General features: G+C 38.9%; 1 protein-coding gene across 3 annotated transcripts in view; it reads right to left on the bottom strand.

Annotated features, from left to right (window-relative positions):
* OSBPL8 (oxysterol binding protein like 8) overlaps positions 1-25,927 on the bottom strand; it is an 83,799-nt gene that overhangs the window by 55,461 nt on the left and 2,411 nt on the right. The gene's annotated exons all lie outside the window — the stretch shown is intronic.

Here is a 25,927-nt window from a genome sequence, read left to right on the forward strand (position 1 = left end):
TGTGCACGCCATCTGTTTGGGTACAAAACAAAGCTATTCTGGAGCAGCCAGAGTTGAGGGCTTCCCAGCATAATGCCAGAAACAGCCATGTACTGCTCTGTGAAACCAAAACACAAAAATTAAATAATATGTGCAAGCCAGCACCTTCTGTGGCACAGCGGGCACTCCTCTGGGGGTCATCACACACAGCGGGAAAGCAATGCCTCATTCTCCAGGCATTTCCTATTTACTTTTTTTTGGAAGAGAATGAAACCTACAACGAACCTTAGTACATACAGCTTATTTAAAGTCATTAGCAAGACAAGCACACACCCTGGAATCCAGCAAAACTTGGTGGAAAAGAAGTGCTTTAACCATTGATTTGTTAAGCAAGTTTGAGGAGAAGTGCAGATCAGGGATGCCTACTGAGATGTGCAGCTACAGCCCATTGCTCTGTGTGTCCAAGACCTCCATCCAGGAGGACAGCAGGGGCTGAGGAGGCTGTGCTTACCTGTTGAACAGTGCTGTCGGTACCGCGCACGGACAAAACCCTGCGCTCCCACCCTCCGCGGAGCCGCGCTCACTCTGCCCTTCCCGCCAGCCACAGCAAGTGCTTCATCACAGAATTAGCTCTTCTTTCCTTTTGTCTTGGGTGGGGTGAGGGGGTAGGAAGCAGCTAAATTACAAACTCAATTGCTAAACCAACACTTGTGCAAGAGCAGGGGGTAGCACAGAGATGGTGAATTTTTTTCATGCTATAATGTTCGCATATTGTTCTTAATCTATGAATCAAGCTAATGTCAAATTTTGGTAAAAACTGATTAAGTGAAGACAGAAGGGTGAGGTGGGAAGACACATCACAGTCCCTCCAGGGAACCTGAGGAACATCCTGAATGTTCCCATCCTCCTCCCAAAGAGGATGGGAGAAAGGCAAACAGATAACCAGAATACACAGGATCTTCTGGTTCAAGGTCTGTCTCAGGAAATAGACACTCATGAAAACAAATCTCACAAAACAGAATAACCATTTATTCTACTTCTTTCCATGTTTTATTATAATTGGTTTGTGGGGTTGTATTATTTAAAGCAAGTTAGAATTTTCCCTCAGGAAAAAACAGAGTATTAATACACTCTAGATAATTACTATAACATATGCCAGTAAACCACAAAAGGAACCATTAAAAATAGTTTAACAAAATGATTGTGTGCTAACAAAATTGCAAAGTTAAAAGTTTTATATGACTCAGTCCAATGAACTGAGAAGGGCCTTGCTCAAGCATTTGAGTGATTAACTGAAGTGGCACATAATTGGGAAGCATGGCTAGATGCTCTCATGTAAATTAGAAACAGTAGACATCTGAAAGGATATTACTACAAGTTATTAATTTGCACTAATAAAAGGAAATATCCCATTATCACAGAAAGAGGAATTCACCCTAAAGCTCTGTTTCCCAGAGCAGCAGGCCCTGCAACTCTTACTCTCCACACCCAAACATGAGATGCAGACCTGGGTGATGATTTTTGATGTCTCTCCCCCACACACCCATTTTAGGTTCTCTTATTAGCAGGAAATTCAGCAACACCAGACTGCATGCATATTCAATTTGCAGAAACACCAAACTTTTTTAAATAGGATGAAAAATAGAGTGGCATTACACACAGATGCAAGCACTGCTATTTAAAGCAGTTTTCCAGCTTTTTTTAGTTACACAAACTTGTAACCGTACTCAAGTTATCCGAACGAATGATCTTTGCTGACAGCAACATTTTAACCCATTTTTATATTTAACTTTTTTTAACTCTTAATTTTTATTGCCAGTGCTCCTGGTGTATTCTGCTCCTCCATCTGCTCACATGATCACAGCCTTCCTTATCTTAGTCTCAAGAGCAGTACCATCAGACAGGTACCCTATGATCTAATTCTTAGCATTCATGATCACTTGTGGTTCCAAAGACTCAATCCAGCATGCAAGGCTGCAAAGAAGTTTTCTGGGAAAAGGAAGGAAAAAATTCTACCTGCTCATGTTTAAAAAGTAAAGCAGGTGCAGAAATGGTTAAGGACTACCTTCCCCCAAGCTGTTTAGTTTATGAGTAGACAGCCAGCTTGCCTTATTTTTCTTGGCAAAATGAAGGCTGAAAGTGAACAATATTGCTTCTGTTATATGCCAAAATAAATACAAAGGAAGGAAAAGGGCTCTCTCAGCAAAAGGATATTGCCAAAGAGTCAAACAAGTATGAAATTGGAGAACAGATTTATTTTGAAAGTTACAGAATGCTTCTAACCATCTGAACCCCAAGGCTTTGAAACAATTTTGCAAACAATGTAGGGAAAGGGGATTTTCTTATTTGTAAATGCAGCCAGGTTATTATAAAGGGTGCTTACACAAGCAAGCAAGCTCTTTTCTACTTTATCTAATCCAACCATCAGATTTGAAGATACAGCCCCTAAATGTATAATTTTATTGATCTAAGGGGTTTTCTAGCTTTTGGGGAATGTTCATGACATGCTTTTGCTGCTCTCTGTTACACAAGTGTTTGCAGTTTGGTCAGCTTAAGGTTTTAATTAACAAATACTTCTTCAGAATCTTAATTCGTAAAAGCTTAAGTGTTTAGGAGGGTACATGCAAAATGAATTTATTTGAAAATAACTATATAATGGTAGCCAGCTAGTCAGCTATTTTCCCTCTATTGACACTGGATTCAATCAGGCACACACAAAGGTATTACTTACTTTAGAGCACTGTACCAATCAGACAAATCCTGCCACAAAATAAGCTCTTTCTTTCCAACTGTGAAGAAGTCAAAACCATATATTCAAAGCAGAAGGGAAATGTTTTCCTCTTATCACACAAACCATAACCTGTCCTGTTAACACTTGTAGTCCATCTTATTTTTGCTGATGACACCAAACTGTGTGGTGCAGCTGACAAGCTGGAGGGAAGGGGTCCATCCAGAGGATCCCGGCACACTTCAGGGTTGTGTCTGTGCAAACCTCAGGACATCAGTTCAACAAGGCCAGGTGCAAGGTCCTGCTCCTGAGCTGGGACTATCCCCAGGACAAATACCTGCAAGCACAAATACCCAAGGCTGGGTGGAGAATGGGTTAAGAATTTCCTTTTCCTGAGGAAAAGGAATTGGGGATATTGGTGGATGAAAACTAGACATGACCCAACAACATCTGCTTGCAGCCCAGAAAAACAATGTATCCTGGGCTGCATCAAAAGAAGTGTGGTCAGCAGGTCCACCAGGTCATTGACAAATCTACTTCACTTTTGCAATGTTAATATTTGATACTAGAAAGAAATTATTTACTGTGAGGGCAGTGAGGCAGGCACTGCAACAGGCTGTCCGAAGCAGCTGTGTGTGCCCCATCCCTGGAAGTGTTCAAGGCCAGGTTGGGTGGGGCTTTGACCAGCCTGGTCAAGTGGAAGATATCCCTGCCCATGGCAGGGAGATTGGAGCTAGCTCACTTTTAAGGGCTTTTCTAACCCAAACCATTCCATTCTGGGCTTCCACGGTTTTAAAAAATTGCTTCAGCCATTGGTAGTTTTTGTAACAATTTGGTTTTCAGTTCATTGCACCCTGAGAATGGGAAAATCCTCCTTAGGTCTCCCACAGAAGGAAAGAAAAATATGCATCAATGAAAGCTACTGCTCTGCATGAATGAGATCTTTTCTAACTATCTACACACATGGAAAGTCCTTTGGGAAGAGGTAAAAAGACAACTCCCATCATTAAAAAAAAAAATTGCAAAAGCCATAAAATTGATGTCTCAGTACTATGCTGTCACCCAGTATTTTCTTAGACACAGTTACACAAACCACAGATCAAAAGCAGCACAACTTAGGTGCCTTGGCCATGAGAGAAACTCTGGTAGCAAGCTTTTGTTCAGTCCTGTACAGACCAGTGAAGTGCGTATGGCAGTGTTCTGCATTGACTTACATATTCTCTGTTAGCCAGATTACATAAGCTTTTATTGCAGGGTATGTTGAACTAGATAAAGGGGTTATTAGGCAATGCAAGGCCCTTTTTCTGCCAGCATAACAAGAGCTCATGACCAAACATAATATTTTTTCTAGGCAGAAGAGAGTTTGGCCATGACACTGTGGCAGAAATACCTCACTGGCGGTAAATTTATAACATTAAATTATAATCCAGTCCACAAAAGGATTCTTCCTCCCCTTCTTCAACACAAAATTAGCTTCAGTTCAAACACTTCACTAAATCTGGAGAGTTTCATCAAGCGTCCCCACTGTCCCCACACAAATTCCTGAATTTCAGCCAAGGTGCAGCCACAAAGTGCAAGTGGTAGAGATGACCCCTGAATCTAACACATTTTCTTTTTAGTCAATGACCAAGTTACTTGAACACCTGCATAGTGTATTATATAGGCAGGTTTTAGCTTTCTTCCTAAGGACCATGACCTAGGCTCCTTAGACCGGGCAGGTGCACTGTAGTACTGTTTTGGGACCTGTCACAGTATCACAGTACCCTCCTGCACTCCAGCACCAAACCTCAAGGCAAGCCCAGCCTTGCCATGCCCTGCCACTGGCTGCCTGTGAAACAGCTGCTGCCTCCTCACTCAGCCTTCCCAGAGGGGAACTGCCCTCCTGGGATCTGACCTCCAAACCGACCTAAGCTCTGCTGGATGCCTGCCTTCTTTCCCTAAAGCCTAAGAGAAGTAGAAGCATTTAAATTGCCCAAGATGAGAATTAGATAATATACTGTAATCTTTTTTTAAGATTACACAAGCAGAACAATACATTTACTATAAAGATCAATGTGGCAGCAAGCAAAGGCAAAGCACACTAGGAGAAAAGAAAACTAGTTGCTTACATTGATGTCAAGAAGGATAAAAATTCACCTAGGTCCTTGCTGGAAAGCAGAGTCACAAGAGAACCAAAGAAATGCTATTTCACAGAGAATCAGAGAATGTTCCAGGTAGAAAAAGACCTCTGAAGGTCACGTTTGCCAAGCTCCCCTTGGGAAACATCCATCCTTCTGGATGTCTAGACACCTTTTGAATATCTCCAAGGATGAGGACTACACAAACACTCTGGCCAGCTTGTGCCAGTGCTTGGTCGCCCTTCAAAGTCAAAAAGTGTTCCTGATGCTGGGATGGAACTCCCTGTGTTTCTGTTTGTGCCCACTGCCTCTTGTATCATCACTGAGCACCACTGGAAAGAACCTGTATCTGTCGCTTTTACACCCTCCCTTCAGGTATTTATTTATACACATTGATGAGTTCACCCTCAGCCTTCTCTTCTCCAGGCTAAACAGACCCAGTTCTTCCAGCCTTTCCTCGCACAAGAGATGATCCAGGCCTTTGATCATCTTCACAGCCCTTCACTGGATCTCCCCGGTACATCCACATCCCCCTTGTACTCAGGAGCCCTGAACTGTACCCAACAGCCCAGATGTGAACTCAACAGTGCTGAGTAGAGCGGATGGATCACTATTCTCAACCTGCTGGCAATGCTTTATCTAAAGCATTCATGAACACCATGCATCTTCTTTATGGCAAGGGCATGTTACTGACTCATGTTCAGCTATCTGTCAGGATAACCAGGTGAACTCCAGGTAAGCAGTTCTATAATATCCACAAGGAAGCTTAAGGTAACACTCTTGACAAGTGCTAAAACAAACCAAAAAGAACAAGTTTTCTAGATATCAAGATCTAACAGTTATAGCTACCTATAACTCCTAAGAGATATAGGATCAGTCTTAAGAGATTAAAGGAAATCTGTACCCTAAATTTAACTAGGGTGATCAAACCATGGCTCTCAAAAAATCTAAGTGTCTTCCAGGCTGTCCTATGACTGCTGAAGGCACTTTCACTTTGCTCCGTGCAGCGGGGGAGCAGCAATAGCACAGAAGGTAATAAAGGTAGCATGCTTTACCCTCGAGGCTCTCTGAATACCAGAGAAAGAGAAGCACCAGAGAAAGAGAAGCCTTCTGGTTGTAGCACAAGGCCACAGATCATCTTTCTCAGCTAACAAGCCTGCACATCAAGTACACTTCATTATCAAGCTACAGATCAAGCCAGCTTCTTGCACATGACAAAGTGCCACTGCACGCCAAGTACCCTGTGTTTGTTTAGATCAGTTCCAAGAAAGCAGGAACTGAAGCAAAGTTACTAGTAAAAATGGAGGAGAGGCAACAGGGTCAGTTCTTCTTAACTAACAAGAACTCAGAAGAATTAGGAACTGGTTGTATTCTGCAATTCCAGAAGAGAAATCTGAGAGCTGAGAAAATCTCTAGGTTCAATTCCTACTGCTGTGAAGTCAGTCCAAACAGGAAAGCTTGGGAAAACCAGTAATTATATAGAAGTCACAGATTACAAACTGCATAGTTACATTAATTCTGCATTGCAATATTTGAATGCTCAAAAGTCTGCTACAAATATAAACACACCAGAATCAACAACTACTTCAAGTTCCCCAAGTACACTGTGATCACCCACCAAATCTACCCTTATGAAACACTTCCTTCCACCCTGAGTTTCATCACCTGCCTTCTCATTTCCTGAATAAACAGCTCACATGCAGAGCAAGCTGTTTCCTCTGCTTCTGTATTGTTGTTTTCAGAAGGGAAAAAAATATCAAATACCAAACTACTAAAAAAACCCAGGAAAGCCGAAATGTTTAAGAACAGGACTTGAAAACATCTCTCATCTGGAAAAAACCTGGCACAGTCCAGATACTTCAGCTATCTTTTGAGAGAGTTAGATGGCAATGAAGGCCAAAGAAGCATAACAAACTTCTAAATACCCACTGCGACTTCAATAATTATTACCTTAAATAGGTTCCACAAACAAACTTGTCCTGAAAAAAATTAAGGAGTACAGAAAATATGGCAAGAGTCACATACAAGTACTAAATCCCAACATTCTCTCTAAAAGCTCAAGTTCCTAGGATTCTGGAGCCCTTTGCCATTGAAATATGCTTCAAAGCTCCCAAAATTATTCAGGTCTTCATGATAAGTAATCTGCAAGACTGTTCCCATGACTCAGATGAGTTGTTGGTCTTAACAGTAAAAAAGTCTATTTCTTCACTTAAAGGCGTCAGTTACCTGCAGCATTATACACTTCACCTCCATGAGCCGTTTTTACCTAGGGCTCAGTCTAACTTTGGAGCATAAAAATAAGAGAGGCAATAAACCACTGATTTTGTTCATTTAAGAGAGAGCCTATGAAGCTTTATAAAACATTCAGATGATTTTGTTTGTTTCATTGTAAAGTAGGCAACGAAGATTTATTCATGCCTTACAACCCCAAATCTAGCATTGTATTTTTACATATTTTTATTTGTTACTTTACTACAGTACTAACCAGCAAAACCACTAAGTGGGCATCATACACAGCCATCCAAGGTTAAATTGGCCATGACAGTCTTGATTTTGAAGAAAAAAAGATGGACTAAAACTAAGTGGTTAGAGACAGGCAAGCCATATTCCTTTCAGAACTCCACCCTGTGATTTTCTTCCACATCTGTAAAGTTACTAATAATAGTCTCTCACATGGTACACGGTCTTTCTCATCTCCCATTTTGGCAGCTGTATGAAGAGGCAGTGTGACACACTCTGCTAGGATTAGGAGATGACCAGTCCTCCACTCCCAGTCCTTACCACCTCTTACCCCACTGAGGCTGAGGTTTTTCTGAACTGCCTGCAGACCTGTCTGTGCAGCTGCTTCCTAACCCTCTTCTGTCAAGAGGAATCCCCACTATTGCAAATTATTTTAAACAGACACTCACAAAATGTGAATAATTTAAACTGAGCTAGGTCATGGGACTTCTGCAGGCCTGGCACAGCAGGGGTGACAAAAAGCTGAGGGACACCAGTTCACTCACCTCCATTCCAACCAAAACAGCCTGGGTAAGCACGCACTGTGCTACAGCTACAGACTCCCCCAACAACAACTGCAAACTACTTCAGGAAATGAAGGCAATCAAGCCAAGGGAAAAGGAAAAGCAATGTTGTTGTTAGAGGTTTTTCTGAAATGAAAAAGTAAGATGAGTCAGCAGAGATGTTTCCACAGACAAGATGGATAGGTGGCAGAACAAATCCTTCTGATGCTGATGCCAAAATGGAATCAGTTGCCCTCCTACGAGAACATGTAGACCTGGATTTCTTCTGCATGGAACTTTCCAAAACAAAAAACAAGACTATGAAAAACATTTTGAGAATATAAGAATTAATTCATTGTGCAGAAAAAGTCTCAATAAGAGGATCTTAAAAGTCTACTTTAGTACATCAAATGATGTATCTAAACATTTTAGTTATAATGAGATCTTCAATACAGAAATATTTTAAGTCTCATCTGTAGGTCAAGAATACAATCTACTTCATTAGGAATAAAGTTCCTGAGAGTATTTATAAATTATTACAAGTAATCATCTATTACAGATCAATGAATTATCAACTGCTAGATAAGCTATATGTGATTAGGTGAGTGCTTGTTACCTACTGCAAATGAAGTAAAAACATCAGCTTAAACCACCATAAAGTTTCTGCATCTCAGAAGCTGCAGTGATTTTGCTTGGACAACAGGCACCAACATGCAGACAGTTTACTGCCACAGCTGATTTCCTAAATGAATCCATAAGATTTTCCATTAAATGATTAATATACCTCCAAAACTGAGCCAGTGCAAAGACCAATTTTCTAATGGCAATTCTATTAGGTTTTTAGTCCTTCCTTTGCACTGTGTATTTTGCTACCTCTGAGAACTGAAAAGACTGCCCAACCAGTTTTCAAGGGTTAAAGACACCTTAGGGCCTCTTTTAAATTCTCATAGTTATTGAAAGGACACCCTAATGTCAGATGTCCCAAAGCCCTACTGTTACAGAACCACTTTTCCGTATGCCAATGGGCGTTTCAGCCAAGCAAGAGCTGAGATTACCTCTAAAATGAGCATCATGAATACACTTCACAATGACTCAGTTAAGAGAGTGACTACAGTCCTAATTTCTACTCTAAACTGAAATAAATAAAATAGAAAAATCAATCAAAATTCCAAGAATAAAAATATGAAAGAAGACAATGCAGACAAACCAGTTTCAGTTGAGCTGTATTAGCTGTAATACAGTTATGTTGTGTGGGAGGTTTCTAAAAAATGGTTTTTCTGCAGGCTTAAATGCAGATATTTCAAACAGGAACCTTATGTTTATTCTCATGTTCAATTTAATTTTCTTATTTTTGCAGCAGTGTCTCTTCTTCATAATAAAACAGAGTTGATGACATAATAAATGGCCTTTATTTCAATTTCTTTTGGCAAGTGCTAAAAGGTAGTTTATACAAGTTCAAGATACAGGATATCTGTACAAGAATTTAAGAACAAAAGGTCAGAGTAACCTACTGCAATAGGAAAAACCCTAGAAATCCTAACTTAAAGGTGCAGCAGGTTCAAACAGGCAGCAATAGTATCTGGTTTACACATCATGGTTTATTAAAAAGCTTTAGAAAGTCTAATTTAGATTTCCATTGGTTATGCCAAGTTTAGGTTTTTTTCACTCTAGCACTTAAGAAAAATGAGCTGATGAACCCATCTTCGCTTTTAGATGTCAGTGCTGTTCTGCCTGATCACAGTTCAGGATCTTTTGTAGTTTTTGGTTTTTTTTTGTTTTTTTTTTTCAGGGTTGGTTTTTTATTGGTTTGTTTATGGTTTGTGAGGTTTTTGGGGGGATTCTAGGGAGTAAAGTTGGAGGTTTTTTGGGAGGTTTTTCACTGTTGCTCTGTGGGGGTTTTTTAAATACAGGAGAAAAATATTACAAATTGATTTCATACAGGCTTAACAAGAACTAGTCCTTTTACCACCAAACATCCAAGCTTGTCTTCTGAAGCTACTGAGTAACTGCTGATCAACTTGGATGTGCATAGCTTGTGCATATGATCCTGCATAGTTTTTGGTGTAATAGGATGAATCAATAATACTTAACAATATAGCCTGATCCACAGGAACTGTACAATATAATTGCATTGCAGACTTGGCAAGTGACCTAAAAATAAACCTCTTGTTTACCTACCCATTTCTATTTAACAAATTACAACCTCCTCTATGACATTTCTTTGGGCATTGAGAAGCACCTGGCCTGCCACAACAAACAGCTGTGGACAAATCACAAGCATCATCAAGTGACAACTTATCTGCAATTCACAGCCCTCAGAAATCAGGTCAATATCACTGAGGCCACTGCTCACACTATTTGCAACAAACAAGCAACCTATATAAAAGTTATTTTTCACAGAGATGAAAACAGAAGTCAAGCAAACTACTGTCTTCAAATGTTACAGCCAGCCCTCAAGAACAGAAATTAAACATATTTGTTCACAAAACTATCCCATTTCTGAAGAGCTAAATGCTTTTTGCTCCCAGTACTGCAAGGAGACACCAAGACTTTTTATAGCAAGAACTACATATTATGAGGGTACTTTTAATGTTCTGCTTCAGGGACTAATATAGAAGATTCTATTTTTTCTGATTCAATCAAATGAGAATGTGTCATGGTTGGGATAAAGGGTTCTGTTCCTTGACAACCAGGGAGTGGTGGTAAGCACGGACAGGAAAACAAAGTCTTGACACTTCCTTGGAAGTTCTTTGAAATGCTTCAGAGAAGAAAACAAAGAGAGAAAAAAATTACATCCTAAGCAAAGCATTACTCTTTTCAAGGCTAAACAAATATTTAATGGACAAGGAACCTCCTCCTGTTCTTCCACCCAGACTACTCAAGTACTGGGAATTCTCTTTCCCCTAAAATGGTTTAGTGGGCCATCACATAGCTCGAGCACCTGATCTAAAGTGAATACAATCCTCTCAGCTGCGCAATCCCATAGGACTGTGTGACAGGGAATTTGAATCCTGCCTCCCCACCATCCTCTATCCAGCCCCTCAATAATCAGCTAGTTAAAGGAGGTAGTTAAGGGGCAAGAGCCATCAATAGGTCAGGAATGCAAAAGACAGACACAAATGCTGGGAAGGAAGGATGCAATACTAGTAAGCTCAAACAAATTCAATTACTATTTGATGATAAATAAGGGAAAAAAGAATAGTTCCAAGAGGGAATGTATTTTTTTTTAAGTAAAAAACCTACATCCTTGTCTTTCACAGCATTACAATGCTCCAATATTGTCCCCCAAACTGACAAGAATTATCAGTTAACAGCATTTTATAATTTACTTTCATATTTAAAATTGCTCACAACACCAAGATAACACAAGCTTAACGACAGAGATAATATTAGCATAAAGCAATTCAATACCCTGTATCTCTGCCAAAGCAGTTAACTACACCTCTCTGTATAATGTTACACATTTTATTCCCTTGAAGACATCTTACATGTGTATTTCCAAGTCTAATGTGTAGGAAAAGAACGAAACACTAACTTCCATGCTTCACAAAGTAAATGGAGCCAGCAGCAATAGCTCAGAAGCTGTAACTGGACAAAAATGCATGTCCCAACCTACGCAGAGCGTAAGAGGGTGCTCCTGGGGCACACTCCTGCTCTGACACTCCCTTTCATGCACTGCACTGAGATGTCAGAAGGAAGAAAAGTGCAGGTACCCATTCAGGTTCCCTGCAGGAGCAGCTGTAAGAGTAACTGCCATGATGCTTCCAACCATGTGCAGTGCAAAAGGGGCGACTGGAGGAACCTCGTATCCAGCACTTTCAATCCATTACTAGGTAAGTATCCAAAACCAGCTGTCACAGACACAAACCAGTTAACTTCAGCAGGTACAGTGTAGTTACAACTAGAGTCTTTAACTTTTAAAAACTATGATTCGTCCAAGAAATCTTATCATGAACATGTAGGAGAGTGAAAATTTATTGGTTTGGGGTTTTTACAAAATTGTAACGCTGAAGCCCAAGTAATACTGATTTTAACGACAGCAACAAGCATGCAGAGCCTCCAATCTAAAAACCAGCTTGGCATACAATCTTTCGCATGAGAAAGGATTTCGTTCCTTCATTTTGTAGCCCTCAATAAAATTCAGAGAAGGATCAGCATCTCTTTTTGATGATCACAACCTGAGAAAGCATACCATATGCCGGTAGTTCTTAATACAGTTGCACATTTTACACTTCCTTACAGCTCCTAAAACGTCTGTGAAATTCACAACTTCAGTTTTTTTGTATCTAAATTGTCTGCAACAGACATGCAATATGAAATTAAGGCTTGTAACTCTAGGAGTGCTATTAATTTAATAAAATCCAGATTAAAAGTGAATAGCCAGCTAGGTATTTCAAAGCCATTTATAAGCACCAAACTGTAAACTGAGACACCCACCAAAACCACATAACCAAGATAAGCATGCAAACGTTCCAGTTACAGCATGAAATAACAAGCAATTTCCCCCCAAGAGAAAAGCACTATGCCAACACTTCACATACAATGAGAATTGACTGTTCCCAAATGTTGATAAGTATAATTAACCTTCCAACCCTGTCTTTGGCCTTGAACATTAAACCTGAATTCATCTTGAAAACCAATTAAAATGCTAAGCAGTCTGTCTACTTTGGGACTGGAGAATAGCATTCAATCAAAAAAAAAAAAAGCATAGCACAATTGTCTCCTTAGACACCTTCAAAGATCTGTTAGCTGTTTTAGTAAATAAATAAATCACATTTTAACAAGAACTGAAAAAATCTTCATAAAGATCCTGAAACATTTAAGGTTTATGAAGGAAAAATTGAAGGCTTAACAGAAAAATAGCCACAGAGAAAAAAGATAAAGATGTCCTAGGTGGGCTATGAAGTTTGATTTTGCCTTTTCATGCTATCTTTAACAACAGATATTAATTGCACAGTCCGGTTCCCATTCAAAGAGCTTAACTTCTCTCTCTCTCATTCATTCTGCCTTTTAGATTGCCTAATTACAAGGAAATCTACTTATAACTTATGTCACCCCACCTGCTATTTTTATGTTTGCCATTTTATTTTATGAAATTAACAGAACAACTAGACAGGCAGAAGGAGCTAGAATTCTCTTTTTTCTTTCTAACTTCTTCTTTCCTACATTACAGATATTTCCTCTTACAAAAAAAAAAAAATCATGCCTACTTGCTATGAAATTTAGATGTGTGTGACTCTGATGATCATGTTTCTTTTCATAACTTTACTTGTTCAACAGAAGGAAAAGCAGATAAACTGATTTCTGATTTGCTAGTGAATCTGAGATGAGTACCATTTCATAGTTACTACTCAGTTTTAACATCAAAATTTTGTTTCCAGTATTATATTTTAGTAAAACTTCATTCACTACTGGAGTTCAGAGTGGTATTAATTATTGTTTCTTCCCCATTTTTAGAATTTATTTTAAAATATACACAATATATCTAGTTAACAGGCATCTGTTCCAGTATATCAACAAGCTTAAATTAGCTCCTCATTTTGAAAACAGGTCCTTTATGAAGTGGCAGAAAGTCAGAATCCTCTTCATGCCTTGTAACTTCCAAGGAGTTCTCTCGATGCTGTTCAGCTACCCCTGAGAGTGCTGTAGATGGCAGTATTTCACAGAGCTCACCTCCCTGCCCTAACCTGCGGCCAAGGACTGCAACACAGGGAATACACTCTAAGGGTGCTTCAAGAATCTTCAGTTCGGTCATTTCCACAACATAGCACACACGGTAAGAAAGTATGCAAACTGCTTTAATTTGAAAAGCAACCTTCTCAGATGCCTAAATAACTGTACCATAATGCCAGTCAAACAAAAATGTTAATGCAGGTGAGATCATCCTTAAAACAGCGATCCACAATAAACTGTTCCCCTGTATGGGATTTGAGCACACTCAGACATTTCGTTTCAGATTACCAAAAGAAAAATCAAGTTTTCCATAGTAAACTCATATGTCTGATTACAAAATGCTGTTCTAGTGCAGGGGCACGTCTGCATTGTCTGCACTTTCACTTTACTTAAAGTTGAGGCACTTTCAGAAAACTGTTGCCTGCACAGAAAACATCTCAATTTCACACTAAGATATAGGTCTAGTCTGTAAGCAACACACTTTCCATGCAGAACCGCCCCAGGCAGTCACTTTTGTCTGGAAACTGAGTTCACGTCATGGCATGCATGGCATGAGCTTCACAGGAATGAACTACCTACCACTCATTCCTGGAAAATGTAAGTAACGCAAATCCAAGTATATATATACTGCTTCGATTTCCAATTTCCTCTCTTCCTAAAATTTTAGCAGGAGTTTAAAAAAGCAAGGTATGCTATAACCCATTGCTACAACTCTTATGTCTTCTGTCAGAAGCAGACTGAAGGACAAACTGTTCAAATCCCATACCACCATCATGATTTCTACCCATTTCATTGTGGGTAGAAAAATGACTCCACCACTAGCAAGTCAGTAGCTTTAGGAACCACCTCAACAGCAATTTCAGTGCTCCCCCAGATAAAAATCCATCTCCTAGCTGTCAGCCTCATTATGCATCTCAAGCAAAGTACACAACGCTAGCTCCCAGGACACCGAGCATGCCAGCTTGTCTTTGTAATGCTCACAAATCAGAATCCATAGGAGTCTAGCGTTTCTACTCCTTATAAGGAAGGACAGCCTGCTGAAGATCAAAATTACTGTCTTTGCTACCCAGCAAAACATTTGCTGGGAACTAGAAGATGCATGAGACACCAGAAACAGTGATGATGAAGGAGGAGCAGAAGCCAAGACACCTATGTCATCCTCATTAACTCAGGAAACAAAGTCCAAGGCTGTAATGGAGAGCAGACTGATACCGCTGCATTCCACCAGAGTATCAGCAGGAGGGCTCCTGCAAGTGCTGGTCAGAGCAAATAAACTTATGCTGATAACAACCTCCTGGACTCAGAATTGGGAGGAGTGGAGTGTTACTAATTTTGCCTTATAGCTTACTCTTGCAGTAATTTGTTTGAGCCGGGAGGAGACATTGACATAGGCACCTGAACTGCAGCTTCTCCCACACTGTTACAATAGCATGATTTTTGCAAGGTAAGCAGCAAAGTCCATCATGCATGGGATTCAAGTAGAGACATTTAAAATGTCACAACTGCAAACTATTCATGCATCATGCAAGCTTCCATCAGTGAACACCTATATTTTTTCTCCAGAGAAAGTAAAGTAAAGCACAAGAACACAGATTTCTGAATTGCTAAGACAGGCAGGACAGCTGCAAAGAAGAAAAAAATCAATATGCTGCTATATGTTTAAATGAATGGAGAGAGGTGCATGAGGCTAAAGATGTAACTTTTATGGACACGGAATAAAGCTGGGATGGAGAAAAGATGTTGAGAAGAGTCAGACAATTATAACCAAAACAGTTAATGACACAGGACCATCACCTAAAAGAGGACCAAAGCAAGACAAATATGGAGATAAATGTTTTGGTTTTTTTATTAAATCACAGAAAAAATTTCAAGCAAACATGACCCTGCAACAGGACGGAACTAAGGCTGCCAGAGCTTAAGTGGGCTTTTGTTCAGTACTGATGTCAACAGCAGCATTGTGCCACAAAAAGAGGACAGATGCTAAGCAGAGTTGTAAAATTGTACCTATTATACCTGTGAGTGGTAATAAAAAAGCCTCATCATTTCTTCTCCCTCACCACTCAACTCTTAGGACTCTTGATACTGCAGAAGGGAGTGAGGATTCAGTAAGAGTTTTCAGACTGAAAGTTAAAACCCTGATAACATATGCACATCTGCCTTCACTCAGGTCCTTTTCTAAGGCTTCACATGAAACTTGTTTAGCAATTATTTTTTGTTCCTCCACAATTTCCCCTGTCTGGGCTGCCCTGCTGCAGAACACGCTGTGCAGATTGCAGGTGGTCAGCTATAGCAAGTTACAAGTCATTAAAACACCATCTGCTCCCTGACAAAAACAGCAACAACAAATGAAAAAAACACCAAAAATCCCCCACATCCCTTTCTTCCTTCCCTCCACCAAGAAGGTGACAGGCAGAGGTGCAAAATCAAACACCATCTCTATGAAGGCACTAATCTACATTCAGAAAAGTATTCTATGAGCCAAGAGCTTGCTTCCACAACATTTCCCCCAACACCTTCAAGCCAAATGAATCATAACAGATGCTACTCATTTGGCAAGAAAGACAACACAAGCTTCTTAAAATCTGCATTTGTAAGACAGAAATATCTGCTAAGCAAGCAGTTTATGTTTTGATCACTTACAAGAAACTAGCAGTCAAAAAACCCCAACCAAACCACACCACCAAAAAAACACCAAACTGTTTTAAATGAAATTGCTAGCTAACACTGGAAATTAATACATATTTTTAAACCCACAGAAATGTCTACAAAATGCCTACAATGAATCACAGTTCAAATTTAGGTGCAATACTGCAGACATGTTTCAGCCATCACTTTTGAACATTATACATTAAATCAACACCAGGTCTCTCTCCCTCTAACTTCCCTTTCCTCTTCCCAGGCTGCCAGCACAAATGCTTTCTTACATATTCAATTCACAAAAGGTCGACTGCCAGACAATATTCCGCATACAGAATTAAAAGAAAAAACAAATTGAAACTCATTGTCTTTAGTTCTTAAGAACAATACACAGTGAAGTTACACTTCACTGTTTTCTTAAAATGCAACAAGCCTTAGCTTCCTGAAGTTTAAAATTAAACCCAAAAGAGCTAGCAGTTTGAGAAGCATGAGCCTCCTGTTGCTACACTGCAATACCCAGTGTCCACGTTGTTACAGAAATATTATTGGCTTCTTCTTCCAAAAGCAGACTAAGCCATCTAATTTTTCTGCTGGATGTTCATCAGCCTGATCCATAATATACTGTTGCAAGTTCTGATGAAGAAGACATGAAGATATGATTTTTAACTGTTCTCAGCATGAGAAATGTCATGCTGGTAATTATTTCAGATGCATAATGAATTCTTGTACCTGCAATAAGAGGAAGAAGTAGTCCACAAATTATTATCCAGAATAATTAAGGAACAGAGTTCAGAAATAAATCCATGTAAGAAAACAAAGAATGAAAATGCAGGAAGACAGGCAAAGCTACATCTGCAATATATTGTCAGAAATTCATACTGGCAAATATTTAATCTATATAGGATGTAAAGATTAATAATTTATTCTCTTTTTGAATGAAAGATTACAGGTGATACTTTGAAGCATTCACAGAATACAGCAACTGAAACAGTACAGTTCAATGCTGACTTTTGCCTTATTCTGTTCATGCCTCAATTCCATCTATGCTGCTAATATGGCAATTAATAAGATGGAGGGTATTTCAGTATATTTATATTAAGAGATAACACAAGTCCTGTGCATAAGTAGGTTATATTTACAAAAACAATCTATCAATCACAGAGGAAAGTGACTTAAGATAAGCAAAAAAGCCCAGTTTTCTTCATTTCATAAAGAAGGAAGAAATAAAATTTGATAATTGACAAAATAAACAGCTAAAATGTGTATTGAAGTTCTTTTCTCGTCAATTAGTAACAAAAAATAAACATTGATACTCAACAAATGGTACAACATGCAGTCATTGATTTGTTACGCTTGAAAATCACCACCACCTACCAGACATTTAATCTTCTTTTTGACATAAATCAAGCTTTGTTTAGGAAGAAGGTAGAAATTAACAATAAGATATACAAGGAAACTTTTTACGTCTACATGAAGAGGGATATTTATATATAAATATATATGGCTGTTTATAAGCCAAAACCAGGGAAAGTCCAAAAGCTTGTCTTAATTCAACAAGGTTTCTGAACACCAAAGTAGTACAACTTATAACATGATCTCACAGAGACCAGAGCAGAGGTCTTCTACAAATCTAAAAAGAAAGCAAACCAAAACCACCAAAAAACACACTCTCTCAGACCACAGGCCTCATTTCCTTACAACACTTCTTAGTTCAGTAAAGAAGAAATTATATTTCCCCGCTCCAAGCTGACAGCCAAACAGAGCTGATGACACTGAAAATAACTGATTATTGAGCTTCAAAGAGAAATATTCTTGTTAGTGCACGGAGAGGAATATTGAGCGGTGTTCTTTGAAGCACTGACAGTAAGTGGGTATAGTTAATATTTAATTAAAGTAGCTGCCATGGTACAGATCCATCTGTACACTCAGGTTTATTTCTCGCCAGTTTCTCCTTTACTTTATAGGGCAGCTCATTGCTCACTGCGCCCTACCTTCATCAGAATCTATAAGCCTTCTGCTCAGCGCTCCTTTGCCTTAGCAGATTTTTTTTTTTAATCAAAGGAGAACAATTCTCATGAAGGAAGAACATTTATTCTTGTCGATGATTTCAGAATTGTCTTAAAAATTCTGCTCATGCTCAGTAATTTTGTGCTATTTAAATAGATGGAATTGTCATTTTGGTAGGGGAAATGCTTTCTGCTTGCCAGTATCACAGGCCTCAAATCCATGCTTTCCTCTGATGACTTTCTTTCCCAGGTATTGTAATGTAGCTGTTTGCATTAAGGTTCATCCTGACCATTTTCAAGGCAGCACAGGTTTGTAACAGATAACTACAATCCTGTTTGCAAGCTTGAATCAAGGTACTGTTTTTAAAAACAGCAAGCAGTGAATCTTGAGTGGTAGCTTAGTGTGGGGTCCTTAATTCTGCGTACAAAAGATCCAAATGTTAGCTCTGCACAATCAAAGAATACATTTTAATTACTGATGAGAAATTACAGAATTGTGATTTCAGCAGGGGAAATCTGTATTGTAACAAATCTTCCAGCCTCCTAGAGATCATGACAGACAGCCCAGCAAGACCTTTAGTGTTAGTATTGTAACTTTTCATGTATTGTGCAGATTAAATTTGTATTTTTTTTTATTCACTAACTGAAGCAGATACCTTCAAAGTCTGCCATTTCCATCATACAGATAAGCAAACTTGCTTTACTTACCTATACCAAAACTTCTTTCTTTTCTAAAGGAGTCTGCAAATAAAATGAAGGGCTGCAGGTCACAGCTGTTGTGTTGGGCTGAAGACCCAGCTGGGAGCCCTGCACTGAGAACTGCCAGCTCGCAGTTTACAGGAGGTTATCTCCTTCTAATGCATTGCTAGGACACTCTTACCTATGCAAATATATACATGCACACATGCAAATAATATTCTACAGGTTCAGCAAGTCCTGCAGCAAAGCAGATTCTACATAGGCCCTGTATCACATCTAGACAGTACACTAGTGTTACTCTCTTAGTAACACAGCAAAGTGTATCACTTAAGGAAAAGAAAAAAATAAACCCTCCTGCAGCTAGTAGTCCTCCAGAGTGTCTGATCTATCTGGAGAGAACATAAGGATATTGCCATGGCCTCTTCTAAAACTATGATCTCCTGAAAAACAGCTAAAGCCACAGTTAGTCAGATGGTGCCTAGAGCTACAAGAAATCAGACACAAAATTCCCGTCAGCCCTTTAATGGTGATTTTTGTAGGAGACCAAGGCAGAAGACAGATGGTAAGTATCCAGTGAAACTGGAACAGATAATGTAGCTGGAACTGCAGATGAAGTAGACAGGCCATATCTCACATGAAAAAGCAGCAATCCCAGATGTCTTTTCCTCAATAAAGGTAACAGAAAGAGGCCCTCACCATCCCACTTACATAGACAAAAATAGAAGAGAAGCAAAAAGGCCACCTCAACTTTGGCAGAGCAGCTGCTATGAGGTTAGGAAAGTGATGCAAGTGGTCTCCACTCACAAAAGACAGTCTTCCATTAGTAACATGTACATGACATCCACTTTAAGTATGTTAGACATCAGCTACAAAAACTTGGCCATTAATTATTAATTAATCCTATCTACTACTTCAGGTAACAATTTATTCTTCAATCCTCCCTCTGCATATTACCATAACTTCAGTGACATTGCCTGAATTGGAAAAGTATATTTCCAGGGACAAAAATCAGAAGTCAATTCAGCATTGTAAGGTTCCCCCATAAGAAATGGAAAGAGAAGAGCAGCAGATTTCTTATTCAGAGAACCAATCATGATCAGCCACCTAGAGGGCTGGAAAATATGCAACTCTAAAATCTAATATTGATATGGAAATTTCTCTTTGTAGACGTTGTCCTTTGGCTGTCCAATACGAGATCTAAATGACTTCTCCTGTTGCTGAGACCTCTCTTTTTGTCTCCCAAAGTGGAAAGAGGGCATTAAAAATAAGGAGCATTAAGAGAAGAGAGAATGTTTGCATTATCTTCTGCTGCAGCATAGTCAGTTACTCAACTGTACAGTTATACTAGCAATATTTAACATGTTTTGCAAAATTATATTGTCTGGCATACTATACCCAGAATAAATGTGTGGTAGCTATATAGTACATGTAACAAATCCACTGAGATGTGTCAAAGCCAAATTTCCCCTCCATTTGGCCCAGGCTTACAGTGCAGGCTATTAACCAAGTTTAGCTGGTGTACGTCTCCCTGTGCCAATACTGTTCAGGAGAACAAGCCATTAGAAACAATGAATTGACACTGAGCTGATGCCAATTTGTGGGCCAAGTCTACAGAACTTTTCCTTTGCAGTTTTCCCTGCCAATCACACTAGCTGCTATTTGACATCTTCAACAAATAATTTTTAAGATTTTTTGTATTAACTCTGTATCTAGACAAAATTTGTTTCCTCTAGACTTGGATTAACACATTCATACTTACTCAAACACTCCTTGCTAAAGACCTTAGACCTTCATGTGGTCTTTAGGTTCAATATAAGTGCCACTTCCAAATCTTGTCATTTTCATCTTGTTAATGTTTCAACTTAGACTCACTCCTCTATTTCTGAAACTGGTGTACTAGAACAGTTAACACTTCCTTTAGGTACCAACCTGATGTCTTTAGCTACTTTATTCCATATTTATGCATGGACTATGTATAAATAAAATCATCATGTTTCAAGTACTTAAAATATATATCCTTTTTTTAAAAGTTACTCCATGTTCTTTATTAAAAAATCCAGTAGTCTTGAGTGCCCAGTAGTTCCTCAAAAAGTACAGTACAGCAGCTTCCAAGACACGAAAAAATGACAACACTAGCATTAGTCATATTAGAGCGTTCAACATCTACCAAAAAAATTAAATTATACATCCACCTATTAGTGGAAAAGGAGCATTTGGTTGACTTCACAGGTACTCACTCTTCACCTGAAAGGCAAAAGGTCTGAAGCAAAGCAGTTCTGGGGGTTTGCACCATCTCCACCCAGCACCACTCCTACAATTTACATCTAATTTAGCTCACAGTTGTAACTCTGTGGAGCCAGTGCTCAGTACAGCACAGAACTTCAGTTTCATGTTCAGTAGCCATGGTGTAGGTGGCAAGGAGTCGGCAGGACTGACATGTTCTACACAGGAAGCACAAAGATTATCTGTGCCTGTCTACAAAGCAGGAGATGCACCAATGGTAAACTGCCTAAGAACAAATAAATGCCTCCATCAAGAAGATGAGCTGCCTCATTTCCATATGAAATGGAAAATTCCATATTGAACCCCCCCACAAGTGAGGGTGGGGATGAGGGAGAAGAAAAAGCTAAGTGGTTCACTCTTAAAAGTCAGGCCCAAGTAACACAGACTGTTATATGAATTGCCATAGTATCTCTGTTTAGACCAAACATTTTCCTTGCATTATGTAATAAATTGCACCACTCTAAATGGAGCTCTAAACTGGCTCAGTTCCGTTCAGAGACACAAATAAACTTGTTCTTGTGATTGCCTTCCATTAGAAAAAATACTGAAAGAAATATCACAAGAGGTCTGATTACATTTAAAGCCTTCTAACAGAGCTCTTATGAGACAAAGGTGAAGTCGTGCAAGGAAAGAGACTAGTGACCTACAGCCATGTTTAATATTTGTTATGTATTGTGAATTTCAGACTGAAACTCTAGCATGTTTCAGCCCTTCTCTTAGACTAGTTCTCCAGCGAGGAACAATAGGAAACCCATTCTCCTGGTACAGTATGGTGCTACTGTATGCGAGTCCCAGAGCTGAGACACAACAAACTGCAGTTTATGCAGACCCACTGCTTTAATGCCTAAACAATATCCTAGCTATCTCTTCTGTGCTAAAGAACAATATTTGACTAATGCAGCACAAAGGTTCACAAGTCGTGCCAAAACCTCCACTGCAAATAAACTGCTTCCTCTTCTCCTGGCAGCACCAGCATCCCACCACACAAAGAACAAACCTCCACCCTGCCCCCTCCACCACCGTCCCCACGCACGTCGCAGGCTCTCGGGCAGCCACCTCTGAGACGAGACTGGAAGGAACAGCTTGCACAGGGAGTGGCAAAATTGGGATTTATTCTGAAAGCTTCATGGGGCTGTGAACAGTATTTTTCCCTAACTCCAGTTATACACTCTGCAGCATTTTCATGTCATGCAGAAACAAACCAAGATATGGCCTGTTTTAAAGAAAAAAACAGTGATCCATAAGCAGCTATTTACATCAGAACTAAATATGCAAGAACAAAGAAAAAATATGCTATTTAGTACTGAAGAGTTTATATCTGTCAGCATGTATCCCCATAACAAGTGGTATTTTCTATTACACTGCAAGCAGACCAGGAAAAACTACTGTTTCAAGTTTCTCAATTCGATGCCATTTAAGAAATATCTATTCACATATTTACAGCATTAACACAATTTTTTAAACCTGCAAAGATTGCAAGACCATAAAATATGAATATATTAACTAAAAAATTAGGTCAATGCAATATTGAAACAAATGCCACCCATCTTTTACCTAATAAAAGTATTCACTTTGCCCATAAAGGATGCTTTTTACTACGTCTTAGAAGTAGTTAGGAAAAAATCTACGTGAAATTTCAAGCAAATGAACTTGCTGTGCACCTGGCCAAGTGTTTAATGAATCTTAATACATGACATTTCACCTTTAGAATAAAGGCAGAAATCTTTTATAATTCATGAACTTGATACCAACTAAATCTATAATTTACTTTCACAAATCTTGTATCAACAATATGGCTCTCTTTTTCAGTATCACCCTCCAGTTGTAAGTAATAAATTGTCTTAACTCTCCAAGTCATCTGTAACAAATACAACATCTAAAGAACATTTTTGAGGAAAAATATGCCAGTCACTGAGACGTGACCCTCTTAGGTAGTTAGAAAAAGACCTACTGTACATGAGACAAAGCCAGGTTTGGAATGATGCTTCTGGTACTTGAAGAGTCACGTAAACCATTCATGGGTGTTATTCATTACTCTGAGGTGGAATGAGAGGTGAAAATTATCCTTTAATTTATTAAGTCTTGGGAATGCTTAGGAACAGATAAATAATACCCAAGCCACAGTCAAGGGCCCAACTTGGTTTACTAGACCACCTGCTTAAAGACTATTGGCTCTAAACATGTGAATTCTAAAAAACCCACTTATTTTCTCATGTGTAATTCCTTACATAGCTAAAACTGTCAACAAAAAAGTCTAAGTTAAGCAAGAAGACTCAATTTTTTTTTTCCACATGTTTAAATGACCAGTATTGTACCTGCACTTCCAAGTCCAAGCCTATTCAAAAGAAACTCACTGGTCTTTTGAAATAACCTTCACAATACCATGGCTTCTGTTTGCAGGCAAGAAAAAGATAACTCTGAAAGGAAACATGCTGGTTTCCTTATCTCAACTCAATAGCCATATTAACAGCTTCTGCAGTACTGCAACACAAACACTGGGTGACAGGATTAATGAACTGGCAAACGGCTGAACATACAGATAGCATATGAACTAGCTCAAGCTTAGATGCAATGAGAACTTTTTCAAATGGATGAATGAATGGTTAAATGAAAAAAAAAAAAGGAAAATCAGATACACACATTCCCATATGGTGTCAAAGTCACTGTAACCTTAAGAATTTCTTGAGAGACAGATGTAGCATTTTTAGTGGATGAATGATAAGTGCTGTACCCTGTGCTGAGGGAACAAGCTGAGATAAAATCTCACATCCACAATTAAGAGTGTGAAGAAAATTAGGTTTATTTATTCCTCTCCTAGCACCAGAAGTCCAAGCTATTTCCTCAAAGTGAAAATCTTACTTCCCAAATGCCTCCTACCATCTGTCAAACAGTTTTAGCTGTTGTCAAGAAGCTTCTTATGCTACTATACACGTTACATCTGCAACAGATTTCCTTCTTGTAGAGTACAGATGGGATTAAACACTGTTTTATAACAAATATAGCAAAATACTGCTCCAGATTTCAACTGTGTCCAATCCAGAACCAGTTGCTCTGAATAAAACACTTTAACATATCTGCTACTAATCAGTGGCCTATTATGAGCACTGTTTCTCAGACTTCACTTGCTGCATTTATAGAGTTCAACACTCTATACAGGGCTTCCTTTTAAAAGCCAATGTCAGCCCGCACAACATCAAGCTCCACCACAGTCTGAAATTACCAAAATGAGACAAATCACCAGAAAAGCATGCAATTTGCTGTTCCCACAAGCTGGACAAGCATATGTTTTAAGACAAAGCTACACAGCTGCTTCTACTGCATCTAAACTGATGGGAGTTTCTTAGGCAGAGAAACTCCCTCCTTCATCAGAAGCTGATTTATAAAAACATACCCAAATCAATGCAGATTCTTCAAGTCCAAGGTCCAAATTAGTCCACAGGGAAGCAACAATAGATCTACTCTACTACTTGCAAATACCATGAAGTATTTTTCAACGTAAATAATAATTTTTTTCTAGTTTTTGGTTACTAGACCTTCTCTAGCACCTACAAAATTTGTGCAAGTCATACTTTTCTCAATATTTGTTCACACATTCTCAAGAGAAGCAAGAGCCCTACAAAGCCCTTCACATTGCTCCAGCTTTAAACTCAGAGCATGATTCTCCACTTTGTTTTAGTGGGAGAGGTGTAGGCAGCAGATGGAAGGAAGGGAACTATTTACCAGCTGAAGTTAAACACAGAGGATATCAACTTTACCCAAAAGACAAGAGAACAGCAAAATCACTCAAGCAAAATTCAGAGACGATCCTCTAAAATGAATCAAGGCATTGGGAAAAACATTTTTGGTCGCTGTCAGGTTTTTGGTTGAACTGTTTTTTTCAAACAAAAAAAATGACAAAGACTGTGCCCATCATTTCTTCTGCCTTAAACAAGATTTACTTCTGAACTGTATTACCATCAACCAACCTGTTCTAATAGAAGATGATTATAACTGCTGCCTAACAAACCAGAAAAGATTAACCAATTCAACATCATGATGTTCACATCAGAATACTGAAGGGGGGGTGGGGGAGGAGAAAACTACACAGTAAATGCAGTTCACTCAGGAAATCATCTGAAGAATGATTTCACACTTAGAAGCAGTATTTTTAAGTACCACACCAATTCACCAAAACAATCTAGGCAGCGAACTACACTACTTCACCCTTCCTGTGAAAACAGTGACTATACAAACACCTCCCTCAAAAAGCTTTCTGCCACGGCTCCTCCGCTTCCCAACTGTACATCTGCTGCAGAAGCAAGATCTTCATTAACAGCATAGTCTATTATGAAACACAATTTACCTGACCAAGATGTTCACATCACAGTTCAGAGAATAGGATCAGCAACATCTGTGTTTATACTACTATAATTACATTGCATAGACTGCAGAAAAACCCACACATGTTGGGAATAAGACTATGCTGTTTTCTACAGCTATCGCTATTTCTTCACTGAAGGACTTTTTTTGGTTTTGTTTTCCCTCATTATTCTACATTTTGTTGAACAATAAAAACTGGCCTTCTGTGTTTAATCATAAATTTGAGTAATGTAGAGTTTGACACGTTCATTAAAAAGAAACAAACAGAACTAAAACAAACTACATTGCTTGGCCCATTAGGAAGTTTTAAGTATATGACATTAAGTAAATTCTCCAGCAAATTTATTTTCTGTTCTGAAGAAGACCAAGAGACTAAGAGATAAGTTATCTGACAGACAGCCTAAAGCAAGAGGAATTACACAGCACAGGAAGGGAGAAAGGAGA

This window comes from Passer domesticus, chromosome 5 (assembly GCF_036417665.1).
Source record: "Passer domesticus isolate bPasDom1 chromosome 5, bPasDom1.hap1, whole genome shotgun sequence".
Taxonomy (NCBI): Eukaryota; Metazoa; Chordata; class Aves; order Passeriformes; family Passeridae; genus Passer; species Passer domesticus.